Below are 22,569 nucleotides of genomic sequence, written 5' to 3' on the forward strand. Positions count from 1 at the left end.
TTCCAGTATTACGTAGTTATTGCAATATATTTTGATATGTTTTTTAAACCTTGCGTTACTGTTCATATTAGGGTTTGACATATAAGGAGCGGATGTGTTGATCCACAAATTATGTTTGTTAGCTAAGGCATACTACTAGCAATTTACTGTGAAGTTCAAAGCTGACATTCACAGTCTGAATAATGAGTAAGTGGCCTTCCGGTCGAGGTGGAGTGATCCGTCAATTCCGTATAGAGTGTATGTCCGCTGGTGCTCCCATGCTAGTGTGTGAACACGCGAAGACCAACACTAGTGTTGGTTACCTTAACGAGGGTAATTTACCGCATTTAATTTCAGATTTATATGTAAACAACTACGACTCACATGTGCTCATAAGCGTATTATATAAACAAGACTAAGACACGCCAATTTCAGTGTATTGTTATTAAGGCTGAAGACGACCCAAGAAACAGGGTCGAAACTATTCCCAACATTTAATAAAGATAATTAGACTTTATTTAACTGGTATTGAATAGGTGGACCTTCCTTCCCCGTCTTTGTTAGTGACTGTATTACGTAAACATTATGTACTCAGCAAAAATGCTGTGGCTATACTTGCACCATTTACTCTTTACAGCACCAACTATTAGAAGTCAGCTGTTCTCGGCTCTTACAGCGCTCAAGCCGTTCCCTCAATAAGTGGGGGCTATCTCAGTGCCCAACCATGGGTTAGATAAACAAACATATATAAAGATACTTCTAAGTATGTCACACTTCTTGACATTGCATTAAATAGTTCGTTACTACTTTCTTTAATTTCATTACACGATAAATTTGTACAAAATACAATTCCCAAAAATAAGGCACACCAACAATACTGCGTACTAGCCATGGGTACATAGCACAAGGAGAAAGTATACTTGCACTCCTGAAACCTGTGATAATGTGAAAGGGAGAGCCCATGTAAAATAAACGATGGTTGGTACGCGTGGATGTTGACGGGGTGGAAGGAGTACCTTTGGTTGTAGGGCTGCTTTGTCGTCTGTTATGTATTAAAAGAAAGAAACAAGGCATGACTGGTATATGTGTTAGATTGTCTGTACAGTTACTATTTGCTTTACGTCGCACTGACACAGATAGATTTTATGGCGATGATTATATAGGAAAGGCCTAGGAGTGGGAAGGAAGCGGCCGTGGACTTAATTAAGGTGCAGCCCCAGCATTTGCCTGGTGTGAAAATGGGAAATCACGGAAAACCATATTCAGGGCTGCCGAAAGTGGGGTTCGAACGCACTATCTCCCGGATGCAAGTACAAAGCCGCGCGCCCCTAACCGCACGGCCAACGCGTCCGGTCTGTACAGTTGAAGCTGTACCATTGGTATCATAAAATTACAGTAACAGGTTAAACCAGAAAGCTAGAAAATCCTACAATTCACATATGAATCACTATGCATTGTAGAGATAATTGGCAGTCATACAAATTTTAGTGAAAAATTGAAGGGTATGTATAGGTACTTTAAGGTGGAAACAGGTTCTAAGATGTACATTCCAGTATCATTCGTGAACAAAGGGAGTGTGTATGCGAGGATCTTCAAAAGACAGAAGTATTCAGTCAGCAGTATGTAAAGATTGGTGGTTACAAGGATAATATCCAGATAGAGGAAATGACTAATACTGATGAAATATTAAAATTTACCTCTGATAATGACATTCACAGTAAGATACAAAGTTGAAAACTAGAAAAGCAGCTGGAATTGTTACGATTTCTGGGGATATACTGAAGACAATGGGTTGGGATATAGCACCATATCTGAAGTACTTATTTTATTATTGTTTGCATGAAGGAGCTATACCAAGTGAGTGGAGAGAGTGATAGACATAAAGCTGAAAATTACAGGCCAGTCAGTTTGACATGCATTCATTTAAGCTTTGGAAAAGTATTCTTTCTGATTATATTAGACATGTTTGTGAAATTAATAACTGTTTCGATAGAAGGCAGTTCGGGTTTAAGAAAGGTTATTCCACTGAAGCTCAACTTGTAGGATTCCAGGAAGATATAGCAGATATCCTGTATTCAGGAGGTCAAAAGGACTGTATCGCGATTGACCTATCTAAGGCATTTGGTAGGTAAGATCATGGGAGACTACTGGCAAAAATGAGCGCTATAGCACTAAACAAAAAACGTGACTGAATGGGTGGCTATATTTCTAGAAAATAGAACTCAGATAATTAGAGTAGGCGAAGCTTTATCTGACCCTGTAATAATTAAGAGGGGAATTCATCAAGGCAGTGTTATTGGACCTTTATGTTTTCTTATATATATCAACTAGCAAGATACACGTGCTTCGCTACGGTCTTATACTGAAATCTATAATTGAATGCTTAACATTTTATATATAATCCGCCAAAATTCGCGATCTGACTCGTTTTCTGAGAGGGCAACGTTCCTCCCATTTTTTCAATATTTCTTTCCAGCAATCGATTTCGTACTTCCCGGGCTAGCTCCGGGTATTCCGTGTGGTCAGTTGGGTCCCTAAATCTTTGCCATCTTTTCTTATAAGCATTTTTAATATGGATCTAATCCTTGAGAAAATCCGGCATGGTGTCGTCTTGGGTACCATGGCGGTACTGAACCCGCAGCCGGAATGCATTCGTAGTCTTTACCCGGCCAGGACCCGTTTCCAGCGCGGTCCGCACATTTTGTCGACTGTCCAGAACTATCTTGTTATTGTTATTATTATTATTATTATTATTATTATTATTATTATTATTATTATTATTATTATTATTATTATTATTATTGATGCTCTTGACCCCGCAGTAAGGTGCAAGACCGCCACTTGGCGGTAAATCACATATTCTGCCATCGCCATTGCTGACAATGTGACCAGCACCTTTGTTGCGCCTACGCAAGTGCGTGGGATTTCTGGCGATACGAATGATAAACTTCCGTGCGTTATTGACCTTATTATAGAGGTGAATAATTGCACGGTCAATCTCATTCCTATCGTTTATTTAAAATGTGTTTAAATTTGTATTTATATGCCAGGAGAATCTACTGCAATCTAACTTTAAGTTCTGCAGAGGAAAAGGTGGCTCCTGAAAACGAACCTAGGAAACATTAAAAATGATCAGTTTACGAACAGAATCAAGTACAGTATGAACAGCAAAATCAATTGGTCTCAACTCCTTTTTCACCCCACCACCGTTAAGTTGGTTTATGCCCCACGTTTCTTTATGTTTAAAGGAGATGCCAAATACCAATGTTCACGTCAGTTATATTCAGTTTTGAGATACAAGTAACCCCATAAAAAGAATTCACTTTTTTCACTTCCTTTCACACTCCCTCTCCCCTTAAGTGAAATTTCCGGAAAAATACTTGTTTCTTTATTAGTAAAGGATCTTCAAAATACCAATTATCATGACTGTAACATCTTCAGTTTTTGATATATATGTCCTACTAAAAGGAATTCCAACTCTTTTCCACCCCCGCCCCCAAGATGATTTTACCCAAAAAAAAGCTGTTTTTTGTTATTAAAGGGGATCCGAATACCAATTTTCATGTCTCTAACAATTTTAGTTTTTATTAGATGTAAGTATCCTCATTCAATTAGTTCAATTAATTTTCCATTTTTTTCACCCCCTCCCTTAACTGGATTTTCCGAAATCAAAGGAATACGTATTTCTTTACTTTTAAAGGAGATTCCAAATGCCAATTTTCACGTCTGTTACAGCTTCAGTTTTTGAGATATCAGAATCCTAATTAAAAGAATTCAACCCCATTTTCAGTCACCCAAGTGGTTTTCCGAAAAAAATCTTTATTTTAATAGAGATTAAAAATACCATTTTCCATTTCTGCAACATGTTGAGTTTTTGAGATATGCTGTAGACATGCTCATTTTAAAATTTCACCCGCTTTTTAGTTCCCCTTAAGTGGAGTTTCCGAAAACAAATATTCTGTGTTTCTTTACCTTTACAGGAGATTCCAAATACCAGTTTTTACGTCTATAACACTTTACGTTTCCGAGATATACTGCAGATATAGTCTTTCTAAAAATTCACCTCGCTTGTCACTCCTAATTCACCCCCATTAATTGGATTTTCCAAAAACAACAAATACGTGCTTATTTAATTTTGAGGGCCACCTTCGATGTTAGGCCCCTTTAAACAACAAGCAAGCTTTAATTTTGAAGGAGATTTCAAATGCCAATTTTCAGATCTGTAATATATTCAGTTTCTGAGATATAAGTATCCCCATTAAAGGCATTCAACCCCCTTTTTCACCCTCTTTCACCCCTACTAGTAGAATTTTCCGAAAACAAAACATAAATTTTCATTTACTTTTAAAGGAGATTCTAAATACCAATTTGTAAATCAGTAAACTTTTAAAGTTTTGAGATATAAATACACCCTTTTTTAAATTCACTCCCCTTTGCACCCCCTTAGCGACGGAATATCCATAAATCCTCCCTTAGCGAGCACCTACATAGTAATATAAATGTATCCTCAAAACATTTCTTTATGCCCAGTAGGTTTTGACTCGGTGATGATGAATGGGTCAGTGAGTCAGTCAGTCAGGACATGTTCTTATATATATATAGATGATAGTAGTAAAGAAGTGGAATCAGAGATAAGGTTTTTTGCAGATGAAGTTATTCTATACAGAGTAATAAATAATTTTAAAAATTTTGAGCAATTGCAAAATGACCTCGATAACGTTGTGAGGTTGACAGTAGGCAATGGTATGATGATAAAAGGAGTTAAAAATCAGGTTGTGAGTTTCACAAATAGCAAAAGTCCTCTCAGTTTTAATTACTGCGTTGATGGGGTGAAAGTTCCTTTTGGGGAACACTGTAAGTGCCTAGGTGTTAATATAAGGAAGATATGCATTGGGGTAATCACATAAATCAGAGGTCTCTGCACATGGTTATGAGTGTATTTAGGGGTTGTAGTAAAGATGTAAAGGAGAGGAGTCTCTGGTAAGAACTCAACTAGAGTATGGTTCCAGTGTATGGGACCCACTCCAGGATTACTTGATTCAATTAATGGAAAAACTCCAAAGAAAAGCACATCGATGTGTTCTGGGTGGTTTCCGACAAAAGAGTAGCGTTACAAAAATGTTGCAAAGTTTGGGCTGGGAAGACTTAGGAGAAAAGAGACGATCTGCTCAACTAAGTGGTATGTTCCGAGCTGTCAGTGGAGAAATGGCGTCGAATGACATTTTTAGACGAATAAGTTGGGTTTTTTTTTGCTAGTTGCTTTACGTCGCACCGACACAGATAGGTCTTATGGCGACGATGGGATAGGAAAGGGCTAGGAGTAGGAAGGAAGCGGCCGTGGCCTTAATTAAGGTACATCCCCAGCATTTGCCTGGTGTGAAAATGGGAAACCACGGAAAACCATTTTCAGGGCTGCCGACAGTGGGGTTCGAACCTACTATCTCCCAAATACCGGATACTGGCCGCACTTAAGCGACTGCAGCTATCGAGCTCGGTAACGACGAATAAGTTTGAGTGGTGTCTTTCAAACTAGGAAAAATTACAATTTGAAGATAAAGTTGGAATTTAGAGGACAAATTGGGGCAAATATTCGTTTATAGGAAGGGGAGTTAAGGATTGAAATAACTTACCAAGGCAGATGTTCAGTAAATTTCGAATTTCTTTGGAACCATATCGGAAGGTAAGGTAAGGCTGTATTCTGCCCGAAGGCAGGTCCAAACCTCCGCACAGGTGTGCCTAAACCGAGTTTACTTACGGTAGGGTGACCAGTTCCTTTCTGCTCCTCCATTGCCTTACCCCCCACCAACAGCGCGTAGCGACCCATTCAAATCTTGACCACGCCCAATATTGCTTAACTTCCGAGATCTCACGAGATCCGGTGTTTCAATACGGCTACGGCCGTTGGCTCATTTTGGAAAAGGCTAGGAAAATAACAGATAGCGAATCAGCCACCTGGGCGACTGCCCTAAATACAGATCAGGATTGATTGATTGATTGATTGATTGATTGATTGATTGATTGATTGATTGATTGATTGATTGATTGATTGATTGATTGATTGATTGATTGATTGATTGATTGATTGATTGATTGATTGATTGATTGATTGATTGATTGATTGATTGATTGATTGATTGATTGATTGATTGATTGATTGATTGATTGATTGATTGATTGATTGATTGATTGATTGATTGATTGATTGATTGATTGATTGATTGATTGATTGATTGATTGATTGATTACCAATATTCCTTGAATTTCCAGGTGACGCTGTCAATCTCCATTCTCATCAGTCTCCACGTGTTCTTCCTGCTGGTGGTGGAGATCATTCCCCCAACGTCCCTGGTGGTGCCCCTCCTGGGCAAGTACCTCATCTTCGCGATGATCCTCGTCTCCATTAGGTGAGTACCCTCTTCTATTACATGGTCGTATTTGCCCTCGGATCATCATCATGATTCTCCTTCCAACGTGAATCAACCCACAGATTTTCCAGTAATATTAATTTCAAATAGTTAATTTCTAGACCTTATATTCATACACGGAAATGCTAAAGTGACGTTAGACATGTAACCTGCCAACTTTGCTAGAATTGAATTGTACCGAATAGAATGCACATCGCAGATACGCCGTGTGATGCGGCAAAATGTGTGACGAAAAGTGTAACCATAACAACCGTGCAGCAGTGATGTCAGACATGGACGTATGGCCAGACAGTGTTACCTGTCAACCGTGCAGCAGTGATGTAAGACATGGACGTATGGCCAGACAGTGTTACCTGTCAACCGTGCAGCAGTGATGTAAGACATGGAGGTATGGCCACACAGTGTTACCTGTCAACCGTGCAGGCAGTGTTTTATGCCTAGTGGCCAGTGGCTTCAAGTTTGTAAGCGCTGCGGTGTAAACGCAGAGACAATGGAATCTGGAGCTTCAAGTGAAAGTGCACCAAACCTCCACTCCGTTAAGAGAACTAAAAATATCCAGCTGATTGTAAGGAATAAGGGTTGAAGGTAAAATTTAACGAAGCAGGATTAAATACACTCTAATAGCGATGGGGACCGGAGCCCAACACTTGATGGAATTAGTTCCAGCAGACGCACACTCTCTGCGGATTTCTCTCTTACTAACTAACTGCCGGATGTTTTGCCCCATCGGATGAAAACGGCGCGGCCATCAGTTGCCTCGTTTACACTGCACAAGGGACAGGGCGGAGCCAATATTTCCTGTTTTTAAGCACCACACTTTTTGATGATGATGATGATGATGATGATGATGTAATCCGTTCAGTCGAATCCGACCATTGGCGATTCTATGAATTAGAGCTTTCCTAGTTATCCTGTTCCACACTGCCTCCTTTAGTAGTTTCAGGGTGAGGGTGGTGACTGTTTTAATGGTGTCTAACCAACGAATCCTCTGGCGATCTAGTCTTCTTGTACCGCTGATCATTCCCAGCATGACTGCTTTTTCCAATGCATCTGATAGCATAACACGGCCAAAGTATGATAGCCTCGGGTTAATAATCATACCAACCAACAACACACGGGGCTTTATGCACTCTAAAACTGCCTTATTGGTGACTTTTGCAGTCCATGGTATTCGTAGGAGATTCGCCAAGAACAGAGCTCTAAAGCGCCGATCTTCTCTTGTCTGCCTGTTTGAGCATCCAGCCCTCACATCCATACATGAACAGTGGGAATATAATCGCATTGACTAATCCGTACTTGTTAGCCAGACGTATACCTCTGCTCTCTTCCAGGTCGGGAACATAGTAATCCTAGAGATTTATCCAGGCGAAATCCGTCTTTTAATTTCAGGACTTCTTGACTGATTTTGGCTCCCAAGAAGATGAGATTCTCCACGCTCTCCATCTCCTCCCCATTTAGCTTTAGACAAACTGTACCACGCTCATCCGTAGTCATAACTTTCGTCTTTTTAATATTGACATAGAGACCCAGTTCTTCACTTTCATCTTCGAGGCGGGGAATTCTTCGGTTTCTGCTAGCAGGGTTGTATTATCAGCATATCTTAAATTGTTTATAATTCTTCCTCCACTCTTCACACCGATGTCGAGTTCCTCTAAATTTAACTTCCACATAATTATTTCTGCATACAGATTGAAAAGCAATGCTAACAGAATGCAGCCTTGACGGACACGCTTTTCGATTTTAAACCATTCAGTGTCGTCATATGGTATGCAAACTGCCGCTTTTTTGATAGCCGGTGCATTTTTAGAATGCTGACGATTTAGTGTCTTCAGCAGTAGACCTACTTCAGATCTGGTTGTACTACACACATTTTCAGTTACTTTAGTTATTCCAAATCGGGAATTATTCTGGAATTTTTTCGAGAAAGATGATGGTATATGAATTACTGAATATATTCTCCACTTACGAGCAACTTAAAATGAAACTGTTATAACGTAAGGTAGTCAATATTTGACATAAACACTACAGAAACTGAACTAGCCTACCAAAAATATGTTCGTAATTTCTCCCCCACCAGATTTATAAAAGTACAATTATTTTTAATATGGTTTTCCTTTCTAACCTTACTAAACACTTTCCCTATTCCTTGAAGGCAATGTTTTGTTGGTATTCTTTTTAACATAGTTTTTCAGCGTTGCTCGTGGGATGTTAAACGCACTACTTGCACGTTTGTAACCCATTACCTTGTACCTCACTGCGTTAATAGCCTTTTTCATAGCCTCTTTATCCCACTGTTTGTGTTTTCCCATCTGAAAATAATAACAAACTTCATAAATAACAAATAAAGTTAAGGAGACGAAATTACGAACATTCCTTGATTAATTATAATGGCTACTACAGTAACTCACACCAACCACCTCACTGTAGCTATTACACGCCAGGAACTACACCACACGACTGAAATGCAGTTCAGTATTTCATACACATATCAGTGTTCACTCTAGGAATAATGAAAATGAAAATCCACAGCCTGTTTCCAGCCATTCGACCGAGTCAGGAATTGAATGAATGAAGCCCCCATCTAGCGGCGAAGATAGGAATTGTACCGGGTGCCAAAGCCTGTCGCACTCCTCTGGGGCAATGACTAATGAATGATTAATGAAATGAAATGATATTGGAGAGTGTTGCTGGAATGAAAGATGACAGGGAAAACTGGAGTACCCGGAGGAAAACCTGTCTCGCCTCCGCTTTGTCCAGCACAAATCTCAAATTGAGTGATCGGGATTTGAACCACGGAACCCAGCGGTGAGAGGCCGGTGCGCTGCCGGCTGAGCCATGGAGGCTCCTACTCTAGGAATAACAGGCTCTTAATTTGAATGCTGCACTAACTCAACTCAGCATGAAAAATTAATCCTCCTTGTACACAGAAACTAAACGTGGTGCACACAACAGACTCTCTCAACAAGACAACGGGATGAGGCTACGCGTGTGCGTGCGGCTAAACATTAGGTACCGTGCTGGGACTGTACCTTAATTAAGGCCACGGCAGCTTCCTTCCCAGTCCTAGCCTTTTTCTATCCCATCGTCGCCATAAGACATATCTGCGTCGGTGCGACGTAAAGCAAGAAGCAAATAAAAACATTAGGTACCAACCGTGCAAACTGGAAATCCCTAGGGGGACGAAATTAGGTGTGGGGGCGGAATTTGGCCCCCAACCTTACATGTTAAATGTGTTTTGCACTAGTTTAGCAATGGAAGGGAAGTACTGGTAATTGTAAATCTGTCGACTACTGTAGGCAATGTTCAAAACAATTGCATTAATACTCTGTGAACTTTTTTTTTTTTTTTTTGCTATTTGCTTTACGTCGCACCGACACAGATAGGTCTTATGGCGACGATGGGACAGGAAAGGCCTAGGAATGGGAAGGAAGCGGCCGTGGTCTTAATTAAGGTACAGTCCCAGCATTTGCATGGTGTGGAAATAGAAAACCACGGAAAACCATCTTCCGGGCTGCCGACAGTGGGGTTCGAACCCACTATCTTCCGGATGCGAGCTCACAGCTGCGCGCAACTAACCGCACGGCCAACTCACCCGGTCATTATTATGAACTATGAGCCCATATCCGCTTTCAGTACGTAACAAGCCACTCATGTATTAACCTGTTCACGTGTACCTTCCAGGCAGTCTTGCATATGGGCTACTTAAGAAACGTGACTAAAGGATGAGCTGTTGTAATTGATCTGACACGTTTGACGACAATGCTGAGTAGCCACGTAAAGTAATAGAAAAAAATTGGATGTGACCTCATCCTTCCCTACCTGAAGGAAAAATACGGTGTTAGACGGAACATCGAGGTTTTAGGATCAAATATAAGCGCCAGAAGAACCATTCCGAAATTTAATTGGATACTTAGTTGTACAAAATTATTTTAATCGAATCTAATATATAAAATAAGAGTTGTGTTTGTACATTGCTCATAATTTAAAACGGATGGTATGTCTGTATCGGTCATGTCCGCTGTAACAAGGAAATGCATTTTTTAATTTCCCGTCAAGTCTGTCTGTCTGTCTGTCTGTCTGTCTGTCTGTCTGTCTGTCTGTCTGTCTGTCTGTCTGTCTGTCTGTCTGTCTGTCTGTCTGTCTGTCTGTCTGTCTGTCTGTCTGTCTGTCTGTCTGTCTGTCTGTCTGTCTGTCTGTCTGTCTGTCTGTCTGTCTGTCTGTCTGTCTGTCTGTCTGTCTGTCTGTCTGTCTGTCTGTCTGTCTGTCTGTCTGTCTGTCTGTCTGTCTGTCTGTCTGTCTGTCTGTCTGTCTGTCTGTCTGTCTGTCTGTCTGTCTGTCTGTCTGTACGGGCATCACGAGAAAATGACTGAACAGTATTTAATGAAAGTCGGTATTTAAAGTCGGGAAATGAGGCACTACAATCTAAGCTATAAATAATTTTATTCACGCTGAGTGAAATAGTGGTTTAGGACAAGGCCTAAAATCGAATGATCAAATAATTATGTTATTAGTGGTCCTATCGATAAATACTACATAACTGAAGTTGTATAGAATTATATTAAATTTCCAATCATTTGTGTCTTATACATTTTCTTACCGTATCGGCTATGATAGCAGAGATATTCATGGTATACGATTTTTCTTGCTAAAGTCCATATCAACGCCGAATGACGAGAAAATAGGTGAGCAGAATTTAATTACAATCGGTATGTAAAGTTGCGGAATAAGGTACTACACTCTACCGTATAATGTTATTGACGCTGAATAAAATGGTAGTGTAGGGGAAGGCAACTAAAATTTAATTTTTTTAAACCTATGTCATTGGTCCTGTCTAAAAGTACTATCAAAATATAGATAATACTGTTTCCGATCATTTATGTCTTATACAGTTTTACCATAGCGGCTATGATAATAGATTTGGTGAATTAAGAAATGTGTTGCTTAGTCCATAACAACGCCAAGCATTGCTAGCATGGAAATATTGTTAAATCGTGTTAACTGGCGATAGTTTTTGTCATGACAATATTAAGATGTAAAAGCGCGTGGTCACAGGTCCATATCGACAAGGAAAATTGTGAAAATTATTATAAAAATGAGGAAAAACGTAAAGGAACGATCGAGAAACGAGGGAATCATGAAAGGAAGAAGAAGTACTCCCTTTATATTAGATGCCCTAATATCACGGAGTCGGGAAAAAATGGGAATGACTAGAATATCGAAAGCTCATAAAACTGACCAACAATATTATATTGACCTTTGTCTTAATGTGATTTGTCTCTTCTGCTGCCACTCATCTCCGAAAGATGGGATTACTTTTCCGTCCCGAGTAAAACAGCCTGCCCGAATATCCGCGGAAAGTAGCTTTGCACTTGTTATATGATTGTCCCGTCAAGGACAGGTACTGCAGTAGTACCATATCAAGTTATTATAACTACACTGAAAATTTCAGTAGCATTAATACTAAAGTAATACCGGAATTAGTGACGAAATATTATGCTAATAAACTCTGAACTGTGCGATTTCATGTTGTCACTTACGATGATATTTTGTCAACTGTCGAACTGTAGTGAGAGGAAGTTGAATAACATTCCATTCGTTAAATAATCATCCACAGAAGTGGGTTTACTAAACAGTTGGGATATAGCTGTAAATATATTCACTAGCATATATTGACACAAACTCGAAATGCTTTCGCTGTAAAAACACCTCAAAGTCCAAATAAAAGGAGATTTTAGCACAGATGAAGCCATCACAGCACTGAACATGATGCTCGAAGGTATTGGGAAGAGATCGTCATATGTTTTTGCCATCACATTCTGATGGACATAAAGAAAAAGAAGGGTGAGGATGTTCTATCTCTAGTGCATTTTTATCGCACATCTTTCATATAGTGAGCTCTTACCAGCTGGACCATAACGCTGACGAGCTTTATGTCTTGTGATGAGGTTATCAGGCTGACTCAGATAGGTTGAACAAGTCATTCAGAAGGAAGATGCTAGTTCGATCTCTGACCTATTAGAGAAACATTACACTTCAAGTAAGAAGGAAATAAGTGGTCATTGAACTTCAAGGAATTTGTACTAAACTACCTGCAAGTCGTATCTCAACAAATATTTTCTTCAGTGCCTGGACAATATTACAGGTTCCGTACACTAGAAAATGTACATTTCATAAAATCTTATAAATAAAGTTCTGGGGGTCCGCTGGTAATAACTTCATTTATTTCGCCATATTTTGATGTAGTGTATTTATCCGTTTTAGGTCAACTCAAGATCGTATCAGTAGATTTTAGCTTTTGTATCTGTTTGTTTGTTTGTTTGTTTGTTTGTTTGTTTGTTTGTTTGTTTGTTTGTTTGTTTGTTTGTTTGTTTGTTTGTTTGTTTGTTTGTTTGTTTGTTTGTTTGTTTGTTTGTTTGTTTGTTTGTTTGTTTGTTTGTTTGTTTGTTTGTTTCTTTGTTTGTTTGTTTGTTTGTTTGTTTGTTTGTTTGTTTGTTTGTTTGTTTGTTTGTTTGTTTGTTTGTTTGTTTGTTTGTTTGTTTGTTTGTTTGTTTGTTTGTTTGTTTGTTTGTTTGTTTGTTTGTTTGTTTGTTTGTTTGTTTGTTTGTTTGTTTGTTTGTTTGTTTGTTTGTTTGTTTGTTTGTTTGTTTGTTTGTTTGTTTGTTTGTTTGTTTGTTTGTTTGTTTGTTTGTTTGTTTGTTTGTTTGTTTGTTTGTTTGTTCCACCATCACGGGTACACGGCTTAATAGATCACGACCAAACTTCATATTTAGAGCCTACTCATCCAGGATCAGGTTCCGATGTACATATCATTTAAAATTACTGAACAGACTAGAGATTTATAAGAAGACAAGAAGAGGTCTTTTCAGTTTTCTCTTACACTATTGATTATATCTAGACCAAACTTCATATTTAGAGTCTGTTCAGCCAAGAGAAGGTTTATACATCCGCATCATTAAAAAATCACTTAATAGACTAGAGGTTTATAGGAAGACCATAACAAGTTTTTTCCTTAGTTCTCTCTTACACTACTAATAATAATATCTCGACTAAACTCCATATTTAGAGTCTACTGATTCAAGAGTAGTTTTCTAAATGCATATCATAACTGAATAGGCTGGGGGTTTATGCGAAGACCAGAAGAGTTTTCCAATTTTCTCTTATACAATTGATTATACAGTATCTCGACCAAACTTCATATTCAGAGTTTACTCATCCAGGAGGAGGTTTAGATATCAATATCATTTAAAAATCACTTAATATACTGAGGGTTTATACCAAAACCAGAAGAATTATTTCCAGTTTCCCTTTACACTATTGATTAAATATCGACCAAACTTCATATTTAGAGTGTACTCATCCAGGAAAAGTTTGGATATGCATATCTTCTAAAAATCACTGAAGAGTCTGGGGGTTTACAAGTAAATATGTAGACTATATGTCAAACACACTTTCAGTTTAAATTGAAACATGTATGTAGATAATTTCGCTTCATTTCCTTGCAGGTCATGAAGGCCCTCGGACGGGTAGAAGGTAAAGGATTCCACTATTCGTAACCTCGGCACGTGATGGGGAAGAGTGCTTAACTCTATGCCAGGCCGCCTTTGCCCCAAGGAATGAACCTAGTACTCATTTTTGGTGTAGGCTGAGTGAACCTCAGGGCCATATGCACATTCGGGAGTGGAAATCTCCTTTCTTAAATGTTACAACTTCCTGACGGGGATGCGAAACCACGTCCTTCCTGGCGAACCAAGCAAGCCTGTACCACCTCGGCCAGGCAGCCTCTTATTTCGCTTACTCCTAAAATTATCAATTTCTTTCAACAGGTAGTCTCCTCTTTTATCTGTCAATCGAGACATTAAGCGTAAACGGAAGTTAAATACTCTCAGTGATATACACGTTCTACCCAAACGCTAAAGCGTCTTAAAATGTTTCTTTATATGCACCCGTTGTCGAGGAACGTAAGTCTACGTTAAAAACATACAGTGAGAATGTTTTTAATAAAAATTGCTCCGAGAGAACGAGTGCAGATATTATTTGGTTGTTCCCCTCTTAGTAGCCGCTTACGACATGCAGGGGTTCAGATAAAGCATCGATTCACTCCACCCATAGAGAAGATAAAGAGTTCGATAAATGGAAAAAATAACTAACATCAAGATCTACGCCCAAAAATATGGCAGCTGATACAGCTCTTAACAATCCCACGCCATGTCACAAGATAGCACCACCTAACGAGATCTACGTCCAGCAATATGGCAGCTGATTCAGCTCGAAATATTCCCATGTCATGTCACAAGATAGCATCACCTGTAGAGATCTACGTCCAAATATATGGCAGCTGATCCCATACACAACATTCCCATGTCATATCACAAGATAGCACCACCTATCGAGATCTACATCCTACAACATGGCAGCTGATCCAGAACACAACACCTTCATGTCATACCACAAGATAGCACCATCTACCAAGATCTACGCTCAACAATATGGCAGTTGGTACAGCTCACAACATTCCCATGTCATATCACAAGATAGCACCACCTATCGAGATCTACGTCCAACAATATGGCAGCTGATTCAGTACACAACATTCCCATGTCATGTCACAAGTTAGCACCACCTAGCAAGATCTACGTCCAACAATATGGCAGCTGATCCAGCACACAACATTCCCATGTCATGTCACAAGATAGTACCACCTATCAAGATCTACGTCCAACAATATGGCAGCTGATCCAGCACACATCATTCCCATGTCATGTCACAAGATAGCACAGCTATCGAGATCTACTTCCAACAATATGGCACCTGATCCGGCACACATCCCCATGCCATGTCAAAGATGGCACCACCTATGAAGATCTATGTCCAACAATATGGCAGTTGATCCAGCACACAACATTCCCATGCCATGTAACAAGATAGCACCACCTATCGAGATCTACTTCCAACAGTATGGCAGCTGAACGAGCACACATCTTCATGCCATTACACAAGATAGCAGCACCTACCAAGATCTAAGTCCAACAATATGGCAGGTGATCCAGCACACAACATTCCCATGCCATGTCACAAATAGCACCACCTATCGAGATCTACGTCCAACAATATGGCAGCTGATCCAGCACACAACTTTCCCATGCCATGTCATAAGATTCCACCACCTATCAAGATCTACGTCCAACAATATGGAAGCTGATCCAGAACACATCATTCCCATGTCGTGTTACCTTCTTCATATTTAGAGGCCACTCGCCATTATTATTATTATTATTATTATTATTATTATTATTATTATTATTATTATTATTATTATTATTATTATTATTATTATTATTATTATTATTATTATTATTATCTGTTCTCATTCTGTTATCCCGTTTCGTACGAATAAACATAACATGTCGACGGGTGTTTTCATGTGTGCGTAATGCAAGTTAACGCATGAATCCCATGCTACGATCTCCTCGTCAAACTGAGAAGCGCTCACAACATGGCGGTATGCGCATGGACATATCTTCCTCAGTCACACGCTTCTGCGCAGCCAGTGGTGTGTGGCCTTGTTTAAAACACGGCGCCATTTGTACCTACTCTATATAGAAGGCAGTGTTCTGACACAACGTGAGCCAGAAGATGTCGATGACTTAGTATAGACAGATGACGAACAGTGGTTGCATAGTTACCGCGGTGTCGGTTTTCTGTCTATGCTAAATATTGATGTCTCTAATTCCTCATAGCGGTGGTGGTGACTATTGTTTTAAGAGGAAGTGCAATTAGGCAACCATCCTCTACATAACACAAGTCAGAGAGAAAAAATGGAAGGGGTCTGACACTTCGAAAATGAAGATATCCGGCAAACGAAGACAAGAGCCATGAAAGGCGTGAAAATGAAATACTCCCTAGGATTCGCGAACCTAATACCGTCGGGGTCGAAAAAGAACAAGAGTTGACCAACGAAAGTCAGACAAGATAGATGAAAGTGAGAAGCCTGGCAGAAGTAAATGGAAACAATACGGGGACTCAGCTTAGGGCCCCGCGGTCGTAACCCACGCTCCCCAAGTTCAGGGACTCAGGGGCCCCTTTCAGTCGCCTCTTACAACAGACAGGGGATACCGTGGGTGTTATTCCGCCACTCCCAGCCACAGGGGAATTCCGGATAGACCCTCAGCCCAAGAAAGCACATCCATTGTAGAAAGAACCCCTTTAAGTAGCTTCACGATGTCATCAGACCTAAAAAAGTGAAAAGAACATTCATCATTTACATCTTTCAACATATAGGAATATTCTTGGCCTGATCATCACAGATTGATTGATTGATTGATTGATTGATTGATTGATTGATTGATTGATTGATTGATTGATTGATTGATTGATTGATTGATTGATTGATTGATTGATTGATTGATTGATTGATTGATTGATTGATTGATTGATTGATTGATTGATTGATTGATTGATTGATTGATTGATTGATTGATTGATTGATTGATTGATTGATTGATTGATTGATTAAACTACATTCGCTACAAGATGTACGCCTATCCTGATGATAATATCTCTCCCACCACGTAGGCACTAAAGTGAATATCTAACGCTGTGGAGAGTGTACTAATATATCTGTACTGGAATCTTGATATTTCAGTGCCTGGCCACAATTTTCGAACGAGAAAGTGGAGGAGTCATCCACGGCTTCTACCGCTTGAGTCCAAATGAATGCACAAACGTCACAAATACCAAAGCAATTTCCACAGTTCCGTGTTTCAATAACCACCTAGCAAAAGGAGGAGAGCGGAAGGGAAACAGAGACGATGTGTATATACATGTTCATTATTTAAAAACCGAAAACCAACCTCCTGTATTTTAACAAGTTGCCATGAATGGACAAGATAATACGTATATCTTATGAAGACGTTATAAAGAAATAAACAGAGAAATTACATAATTTCGAAACTTCCTGTCAGTAACAACATTGTGCACTGAATAATATATTGTGCCTCAGGAGTCTAATGGAGCCTGGGAGAGTTATCATAACTATGTGACCCAAAAGTCCGTTAACATTTGACGAGGCAATACTTCACGGAATATTGGATGTAGAGAGGTAATAAATGACACACCTGTTTGACATGGCATGGGGTTTTATTGACAACAAAATTTAGTACACAAAATGACCGATAGATGGCGCTGGACAGCAACACGTCAGGTCAAATGGCCACACATGCTTGACCTGACATGGGGTTTTATTGACACCAACAACGAGTGCACAAACAGGCGCACAGATGGCGCTGGAAAGCAACACGTCAGTGATGCCACATGAGACCCGTCTACGGTATGAAAGGAGCTGTCGTGAGATAGGGAGTCAGATGCGCCTGCAATTGCGGCATTTTTTACGTTACCAGAAAAAGCGCTGTTAGTGAAGCTTTGTTTATTTTGGTATTAATAAAACCCCATGTCATGCCAACAATGTGTGTCAATTATTACCTCTAACCCGTGAAGTATTGCCTCGTCAAATGTTAACGAACTTTTGGGTCATCCTGTATTTCGTGAATGTCCCCCATGGGTAGCTGGAAATGTTTCCACGCGTCGGCGAAGTGTCGAGCTATGGTGGTACCTGCTCCAACCATTAATCCTGTTACTTCAATCTCTTGAAGATGGTATTTAGACTTGTAACAGGGGATTATGTGTTCGTAAATCTATTTTTTCTCTACGTTTACCTCTCCTGGTTGGCCTTTTGCGTGTTCGATCCGTACACTTGCGTATGATGAAGCCTTCTGGGCTGTGTTCTCTGAAGACTATCATATCGAAACGACGAGAACGGCTATTCATGGCCAATCCGTGAACTTCTTCATGAACATTACGGGCCTTCTTCCTCAGTTCTTTGGCTATGAAGGATCTAATTTGATGGTGTCGAGAGTTTCGCAGAAGCTCTCCATGTTTACAGGACCCTAGGACATGAGCAAGAATTTATTTCTGTCCGCAGCAGCACCGACAGAGGATGTCCAGGGATCTGCCGAGCACAGATTGCACTCCACAAACGTTCGAAGCCATTTTTATCGCCTCTCCCCACTTGTTATTAGAGAGGGCGATGTGGTTTCTGACCCAAGAATTTGCTGGCGTTTACTTTTGTATAGTTCTACTCCAAGCCCTCTTTGAGTTAGTGAACACCAAGAGGAAAATTCACGACCTTTTAATTATTTCCTTGTGGGAGAATTGGAAGATTGGAAGGGATGGACAAGGAAGAATGAAGGAAGCGGCTGTGGCTTTAAGTGCCATCCCGGCATTTACCTGGAAAAGAAGTGGGAAACCACGGAAAACCATTTCGAGGATGGCTCAGGTGGGAATTGAAACCCCCTCTGCTCAGTTGACCTCCCGAGGCTGAGTGGACTCCGTTCCAGCCCCCGTGTCACTTCTCAAATTTCGTGGCAAAGACGGGAATCGAACCCAGGCCTCCAGGGGTGGCAGCTAAGACACTAACCACTACACCACAGAGGCCACGAACCTCCTACGCTGTCGCAGCAGGGGGAGAGGTGATACTCCCACGTGGCGAGTCCTAGGTGGCAGATAGGGGGGTCCTAACCGGCTTGCCGGCGGACTTGAGGAAAATAAAATACCTCTCGCGGACCAAACACACAACCCCCTGTGGGTGGGGATGCAGACGAATAATTTACTCATGGTATCCTCTGCCTGTCATAAGAGACGACTAAAAGGGGTGACCAAGGGATGATCAAATTAGAACCATGAAACTACTTGTGATTAGTACCACCACGCGGGGAACACCATGGGTCGCTTTTACTTCCACGTAGTACCACTATGTTGGGTACCAAATAGGTCTGTGATTAGCAGCAAACGAGAGCATGATGGCTTTTACAGTACCTGTGTGATTAGTAGCACTATATGAGCGACACGATGGAATGAGGGAACCCATGGTTCTGGCTTGCCTACGATTAGTACCTCTATATGAGGAACACCACGGGATAGTACGAGTCCGTGTGGTTAGTACCCTTATTTGATGAACACCATAGGTTTGCGTTGCCTGTAAATGGCGCCGCAATTTGCGAAACCCCGTAGGTCTATAATACATGTGCGAATTGCATTACCTGTAAGTAGTACCATAATGTTTGGAAAACCACGAGTCTACGCTACCCTTGATTAGTACCACAACATGACAAATACCGTGGTTCTACCTTCCTAGCGATAAGTATCATTGTGAAGGGCCACTGACTTGGATTTTGGACCCCTTTCGACTACAGGTATCATCGATTCAGTATCGTGCTATAGAAGCAGTCCCTTGGTAGTAATACTATTGTTTTACGCCAGCTTCTGTGCATGTGAGGCACTGTGGGTCAGATCCACTGATCGTTTTAAATTCATATCAATCAATCCATGCATTCTTCGTCCTCGTGTTTTGAATTGTGATCAGTGGATGTCTTGGACTTTTAATTTTTAATTTCATTTCGTCTCATTTCTTACCATTAGGGACCGGGCGAGATGGCCGTGCGCGTAGAGGCGCGCGGCTGTGAGCTTGCATCCGGGAGATAGTAGGTTCGAATCCCACTATCGGCAGCCCTGAAGATGGTTTTCCGTGGTTTCCCATTTTCACACCAGGCGAATGCTGGGGCTGTACCTTAATTAAGGCCACGGCCGCTTCCTTCCAACTCCTAGGCCTTTCCTATCCCATCGTCGCCATAAGACCTATCTGTGTCGGTGCGACGTAAAGCCCCTAGCAAAAAAATTTACCATTAGGGGCCTATGTCCTAGATGTTAGGCCCCTTTAAACAACAAGTATCATCATCATCACACCACAGAGGCGGATTCTATTAATTTTTGCCGAACTTTTTAGTATTGTATAGACCGTTCCGGGCATTTATGGTTTCTTGAGAATCGATTTCCGAAATGTTGAGAAGTTCCAAACAGACTGGGATTCTTCCAGTGATATTTCCTTCACTCTATTTTCTTTCCACAGTATTCTTCATTATTTTCCTGATGGAATGGGGCTGATGATCACGCGATTTCTCAACTTATGAAAACGATCGCGACGACCACACCCTCGCCAGTTACTTGTTATCATGATGACGGAACAATATTTCCACGTCTACGAAGCGCGCCGTTAAGGGACTTATATTAGAAAATAGAAATTCATGAATATATCCATTATTTTAGCTCCTACGGTAAAACTATACCTGAGATAAATGATTTGCTCTAAGTGTTGTCACGTATACTTTTCAGATAGAAGTAATATTTCTGGTCTTCTTCTTCTGCTTCTGCTTCTTCTCCTTTTCGCGCGAATGGGTCACAGGACCACACGGAATCAACATTTGTTTAGCTTTCCTGCTGGCCCAATAGTTCTTCATTTTCTTCGATTGTTGCAATTTCTGTTGCTCCGACCAGGTACGTCGTGATGGTTCCTTCTCGTCTTCATCAAATCTCCTTGTGTGAAAAATTCTCCTGATTATATTTCTACCCTGCAGATTTGGTGATTCTAATTCACTGAAGGTTTTCTCTACTTGTTTATACCATTTTGATCTTGAACGTTTGATTTGCAAAAATGTGTGTATTCGGTAAGTAAGTCTGTTGTTATTCATTCTTTCCAAATCGCTTAAAAATTGAATTCGTCGCAGTCTCATTGCATCAGTAATTTTAGATATTTTAAAGATGTTTCCGAGTTGGGGTTGGGCCTAAACTTTTTCTCGTTAATTTTCTTTCTTTAATCTCTAATTGTTCGTTTAATTTTTGGTAGTATTTGAAGCTTGGTGAAAAATATAATATTAACTAGAAGTTGTTTTCTAACTGCGCTTCTAATAACACAGCATCGTCTTAACTACCCCCTTAGTAAATTCTTGTATCATGAATTATACGTTTCTTCTGCCTTCGTAGAGTAGTTTCTAGTGTGATTAGCTGCTACCCCTGGAGGCCCGGGGTCGATTTCCGGCTCTGCCACGAAATTTGGAAAGTGGTACGAGTACCGGAACGGGGTCGACTCAGCCTTAGGATGTCAACTGAGGAGAGAGGCTTCGATTCCCATTCAGCCCTCCTCGAAGTGGTTTTCCGTGGTTCCACATCTTCTTCAGATAAATGCCGGGATGGTGCCTACGTTAAGGGCCATGCCTACGATTATCTACAAGAGTGTATGAATAAATGAATTAATTAATTAATTACCAATTCCCTAACTGTATTGAGCAAACACGTATGGATGGATTTATGAATGGGTATATGGATATTCATGCATGCATGTTAGGAAAAAATACTCATCCCTCCCAGTACGGATAACCAGTAACTGGGGAGAGAGCCCTTATTATGAATTAAATAAATGATTGAATGAATAATATATGTGGAATGAGTAGTGAATGAATGAGTGAATGTTATCAACCTACAGCCACGGATCACCAGCAGCTGAGGATGAAACATTCTATCCATTGGGCCCTGTCTCATTACAAACAGTTTGACAGTTAATTACGTTATGGCTTACTAACATATCGACTTTACAGTGCTATACATACTAATATTCCTTTTACTACATAGCCCTATTGGCAATTTCTTAACTAATCGGTTCGCAACACAATCATCCATCCGTAATATGACCTACCCTCATTGTAGGCTCTTTCAACACTCTTCTACATGAATTTCTAATTACAATTAACAGTTTACTGAGATTACCAGGTTTATACCATTCTTTGCTTATCATCTTAATAATCCTATAGCCATTCTCATCCTCATTTATCATATATTGTTCCTTGTTATTCAAAAATGTCCTTCTCACCGCTATGGTTTCTTTACATGATTTCAACATGTGAAATTCTTCTCTGTTTTCACCACAGAGAAGGCACCTTGTTGCATCTTTCACTTTAATCCATCCCCTATTCTTGTAAATTCCCATTAACCACCATATCAAACCCCTGATTTCTCTTCTATTTACACTCACAATATTTATGTTCATATCCTGCCTTATCCTAATAAACTCTGAGAGGGTCGCCTTGCTTCTACACTCGGATACCAACCACTGTCTTTGAATATCTCTGAGTCGTCTAATGATTAGTTTATTCGTTGATCTTTCCAACCTCTCCCAATAACTTCCATATCCCAACCTATCTAATATACTTCTGATTTTCGTTAACCGCCTACGTTAAGGCCCCGGCCACTTACATTCTATTTTCCCAAATGTAGTACGGTT

The 22,569-nt window shown here is 40.2% G+C and overlaps 1 pseudogene; it reads left to right on the forward strand.

Moving 5' to 3' along the window:
* Positions 1 to 22,569, forward strand: part of LOC136856949 (acetylcholine receptor subunit alpha-like) — a 671,873-nt pseudogene that overhangs the window by 470,285 nt on the left and 179,019 nt on the right.

The sequence above is a fragment of the Anabrus simplex genome, chromosome 1 (genome assembly GCF_040414725.1).
Source record: "Anabrus simplex isolate iqAnaSimp1 chromosome 1, ASM4041472v1, whole genome shotgun sequence".
Classification (NCBI taxonomy): Eukaryota; Metazoa; Arthropoda; class Insecta; order Orthoptera; family Tettigoniidae; genus Anabrus; species Anabrus simplex.